Genomic DNA, 5,364 nt, shown 5'->3' on the forward strand with positions numbered 1-5,364 from the left:
AAAATCAGGAACAAGACAAGGCTGTCTGCTCTCCCAATATTCATTCAATATAGTACTTGAAGTTCAAGCTAGAGCAATAAGACAACAAAAAAAGATCAAGGGGATACAAATTGAAAAGGAAGAAGGCAAACTTTCACTATTTGCAGATGATATGATACAATACATAAGTGACCACCAAAATTCTACCAGGGAACTCCTACAGCTGATAAATACCTTCAGTAATGTGGCAGGATACATGATTAACTTAAAAGAAACAGTAGCCCTCTGATATACAAAGGATAAACAGACTGAGAAAGAAATTGGAGAAATATTACCCTTTACAATAGCCACAAATAAAATAAAATACCATGGGGTAACTCTGACTAAGCAAGTAAAAGACCTTTATGACAAGAACTTTAAGTTTCTGAAGAAAGAAATTGAAGAAGATATCAGAAAATGGAAAGATCTCCCAAACTCATGGATAGGTAGAATTAACATAGTAAAAATAGCAATCTTACCAAAAACAATCTACCGAGTCAATGCAATCCCTATCAAAATCCTAATACAATTCTTCACAGACCTGGAAACAACAGTACTCAACACATATGGAAAAACAAAAAACCCAGGATAGCTAAAAGAATCCTGTAAAATAAAGCAACCTCTGGAGGCATTACAATCCCTGACTTCAAGCTCTACTATAGAGCCATAATAAAAACAACTTGGTACTGGCATAAAAACTGACATGTGGGCCAATGGAATTGAAATGAAGACCCCGACATTAATCCACTCATGTATGAACATGTGATTTTCGACAAAGAAGTCAAAACTGTACAATGGAAAAAAGAAACCATCTTCAACAAATGGTGCTGGCATAACTGGATGTCAACATGTACAAGACTACAAATAGATCCATATCTGTCACCGTGCAGAAAACCTAAATCCAAGTAGATCAAAGACCTGAACAAAATCCGAGTTACACTGAACCTGATAGAAGAGAAAGTAGGAAGTAGTCTTGAACACTTCCTAAATATAACACCAGTAGCACAAACACTGAGAGCAACAATTAATAAATGGGACCTCTTGAAACTGAGAAGCTTTTGTGGAGTAAAGGGCATTTTGTAAATAAGACAAAATAACACACTACAGAATGGAAAAATCTTCACCAACTCCATATCTGATAGAGGGTTGAACCCCAGAATATATAAAGAACTCAAGAAAGTAGACATCAAAATACCTAACAGTCCAACTTAAAAATGGTCTATAGAACTAAACATATATTAACAACAGAAGATTCTCAAATGGTCAAAAGGACATTTAAGGAATTGTTCAACATCCTTAATCATCAGGGAAATGCAAATCAAAACAACTCTGAGATAGCAACTTATACCTGTCAGAATTGCTAAGATCAAAAGAAATGCAGACAGCTTATGTTGAAGAGGATCTGGAGCAAGGGGTATACCCCTCCACTGTTGGTAGGAGTACAAACTAGTATAGCCACTTTGGAAATCAGTGTGGCAGTTTCTCAGAAAACTGGGAATCAATCTTCCTCAAGAGCCAGCTATACCACTTTTGGGCATATACCCAAGGAATGCTCAGTCATAATACAAGGACACATGCTCAACTATGTTCATAGCAGCATTATTTGTAGTAGCCAGAACCTGGCAACAACGTAGATGCACCTCAACTGAAGAATGTAAAAAGAAAATGTGATACATATAAACAATGGAGTACTACTCACCAGAGAAAAACAATGACATCATGAAATTTGCAGGCAAGAGGATGGAACTAGAAAATTTCATTCTGAGTGAGGTAACCCAGACTCTGAAGGGCAAACATGGTATGTACTCACTCATAAGTGAATACTAGATGTCAAGCAAATGAAAACTAAACAACAATCCACAATCCCAGAGAAGCTAGCTATGAAGGAAGACCCAGAGTGGGAAGCATGGATCACCCTGAGAAGGGGAAATAGATCTCAAAGAATAAACTAGGGATGAGGGTTGGGCAATGGAGTGTAGAGGGTAGGGGATGAGAACATAAGGAATAGAAAGGGTGGAGTTGGAACTGGGAAGGAATGGGAAAGCAATGAAAGAGATACCATTATGGAGGGAGAAACCATGGGGATAGAGAGAACCCCGGTGCTAGGGAATTTGCCAGGAATTCTCCAGGATGACCCCAGGTTGGACTATGAGAAATAGTGGAAAGGGTATCTGAACTGAACTGGCTTACCCCAGTGATCAGATCGGTGAACACCCTGACTGTCATCACAGAGCTTTACTCCAGTGACTGATGGAAGCAGATGCAAAGATCCACAGCCAAACACCAAGCAGAGCTCCAAAAGTCTAGTCAAAAAGAGAGAAGAGGGATTCTATAAGCAAGTGCATCAAGATCATGATGGGGAAACCTGCAGAGACAACAAACCAAACGAGTGGGAACTCATGAAACTTGGATCAACAGTTGTGGAGTCTGCATGGGACTGGACTAGGCCCTCTGCATGGTGATACACTTGTGTAGCTTGATCTGCTTGGGGAAGGGCCCCTGGTGGTATGATCAGCATCCATCTTTGGTACATGAGAAGTCTTTTTAGAGCAAACTACCTATGATGGGACACTTTGTGAGGCCTTGAGGCAAGGGAAGAGCTTGGACCAGCTTCTACTGAATGTGTCTCCCCATGGGAGGCCTTGCCTTCTTGTTGGGGAGAGTGGATGGTGGACTGGAAAGGGGAGGTTTGGGGGCAATTGTAGGGAAGATCAGTATCTTTGATTGGTATGTAAAATGAATGAAATATTTTCTTAATTATAAAAAGAAAAAAAAAGACTGTGCAGTGACAAAGGGAGCTTCAGAATCATGATATTTGAGCAAGTCTCCAGTCTAATCTTCTCTGTCATCTCAGTGCCAGGGTAGCTTTCTGCTCCCCCAGGGTTTCTGACACACTCAGTATGTGGTTACAACACTGTGTGTTGCACAGTAATAGACCGCAGAGTCCTCAGGGGTCAGGCTGTTGAGATTCATGTAGGCTGTGCTGGAGGATTTATCTGCAGTCATTTTGGCCTTGTCCTTAAACTTCTGATTGTAGTCAGTATAACCAGTTCCAGGAAATATGCTTCCAACCCACTCCAGGCCCTGTCCAGGCCTCTGCTTCACCCAGTGCACATAGTAGTAGGCAAAGGTGTAGCCAGAAGCCTTGCAGGACAACTTCACGGAAGAACCAGGTTTCCCCAGCTCAGGACCAGACTGCTGCAGCTGGACCTGGCAGTGGACACCTGTGGAGAGAAAGGGCAGAGTGGATGTCATTGTCACCTCAGTCCCTGTTCCCTCTTCAGGTTTGGAACTGGAAAGCCCCTTACCTGTAATTACTGACAGGAGGAAAAGGATGGTCCAGCTCCATCCCATGGTGAGGACCTGTGTGCTCAGTGACTGTGGAGAGGACGCTGATCATATGTTGGTGTTTGGTGTGGATTTCTCTGTCTTTACCACTATACTCTCCTACTATTTGCATATTCATGATGCAGGATACTTCTTATATAAGGACCTAGTCCAGATGGAGAAGGAGGCAGAGTAAACCAGGGTCAGGCATCAGGAAGCTGAGATCCAAATCCTCATCTTTCCCCAAGACCTGTGCAAACCATGTTTGAATAACTTCAAGGCCTATTCTCTCAATTGAAAAATAGAATTCAAACCTGAGACATTTGGTCCAAATTGGGCCAAAATGGATTTTTAGGTGGTGTTTTTGATGAGGATAATAGTGTCTGGAAATTCTAAAACTCATAAATTAGAAGAATTTGTAATCTTCTTTCATATGAAACCTATTAATATTTGCTTTTCCAGCAGGGTGCAGGTGTGTAACTCTTGGATTTGTTTTTAAATCCTTTCTTGTCTCTTTGTTTACATTCTACATAGAGATAAAAATGTTATGGAGTTGAGTGGTAGGGAGGTGGGGAGGTAGGAACGATGAGGGTGGAGCTGTTCAGGAAATCCATGGCCAGAATATATTGAATAAAAAATGTTTTTCACAAAATCAAAATTAAATATATACATCTTAATAAAATAAATGAGGAAATATAAATCTGTGCACTGTTGAACAAAGAGATTTTACTATGTTTGAACATAGAGACTTCCCATATCAACTGCAGCAGGTGTTGTTCAGCTAACAGACTTTAAGAAGGAAAGGAGTCCACAGAGGCTATGGAGTCCCCTCCACTCCTCATCTCATTTCGTCCTATTGACTATTTGTTCAAGTGTGCCCCCTGCTGGTCCTGAACTTCTCTGCATGTACATATGGCTTGTTTTATACAGAAGTTTTTGTTTGTTTTTTTCTGGTTGTTTGTTTTTTTTGTTTGTTTTGTTTTTGACAAAGAAAACTGAATGGTTTATCTAATTATTCTTTATCAATAAGAAATCGGATGTTAGATGTTGGTATAAGAACCTGAAAGATCAGAGAAACAGGGAACCAGCCAACAGAACCTTCCTACCTCTTCTGTTTCTTCTTCCAAGAGCGCTGAGATCCTCTCTCAGCCTCACCTTATTACTTCCTGTCTCCTATCTGTCCACAGTGCTCCAAACTTCTATGGTCAGTTTTGGTCAGCTAGTGGCTAGCTCGGCCCTCTGACTCAAAGCAAGCTTTACTTTCACAATTAAATCAAAATATCACACCACAGAAAATAGATTTATTATATTGGAAAAAAGCAGTAGACATGACAATAATAGAAAAAGCAGCTTGATTTGGCACCCTCCCTTCTTTCTGTAGTATTGAAAACTAAAATTATTTCCTTGTACATGCTAAGCCAGCACTCTACCACTGAGCTGGATCTGCATCTCATGTCTTCACTTTAAACCAAATAGAGGCTAGGTATAGTATCATATACCTGTAACCCCAGCAGGTCGAGACAGGAGGACAGGAGTTCAAGGTCTACCTCTATGACCTAGTGACTTTGAAGACTACATTAAATTCACCCCCTTTCTCTCTATTTGTATGTATACCTAGGAAGATGCTGGCTGCAGAGCCTGATTCCCTGAGTTCTAGTTCCAGTACCCATAAGACAGAAGGAGAGAAAGGTTGTCCTCTGATTTCCACCTATGTATCACTCTGCAGGTGTGTGTATATGAGCACATAAACAAATAAAAATAAATAAATATCTCTATTAAAATTTGAAAAAAAATATATTAGGGTCTGTTATGTAGTTCAGTTGGTGGTATGCTGCCTAGCATGCATGAAGCCCTGCTTTAAATCTCTAGCACCACATAAAGTAGAGGAACCCTAGCAATGGGAAAGTGGACACAGGAGCATCAGAAGTCAAAGGTCATCCTTGACTATACATTGAGGCTTCATCAGTGTGAGTCTTCCTCTCATGTCTCTGCTTCCATCTTCATTCCTTGAGAACCTCT

The 5,364-nt window shown here is 40.5% G+C and overlaps 1 pseudogene; it reads right to left on the reverse strand.

The window, feature by feature from the left end:
* Positions 1 to 2,913: 2,913 nt before the first annotated feature.
* LOC143268388 (immunoglobulin heavy variable 1-84 pseudogene) lies at positions 2,914 to 3,372 on the reverse strand (annotated as a pseudogene).
* Between the last annotated feature and the right edge of the window lie 1,992 nt (positions 3,373 to 5,364).

This window comes from Peromyscus maniculatus, chromosome 14, assembly GCF_049852395.1.
Source record: "Peromyscus maniculatus bairdii isolate BWxNUB_F1_BW_parent chromosome 14, HU_Pman_BW_mat_3.1, whole genome shotgun sequence".
Classification (NCBI taxonomy): domain Eukaryota; kingdom Metazoa; phylum Chordata; class Mammalia; order Rodentia; family Cricetidae; genus Peromyscus; species Peromyscus maniculatus.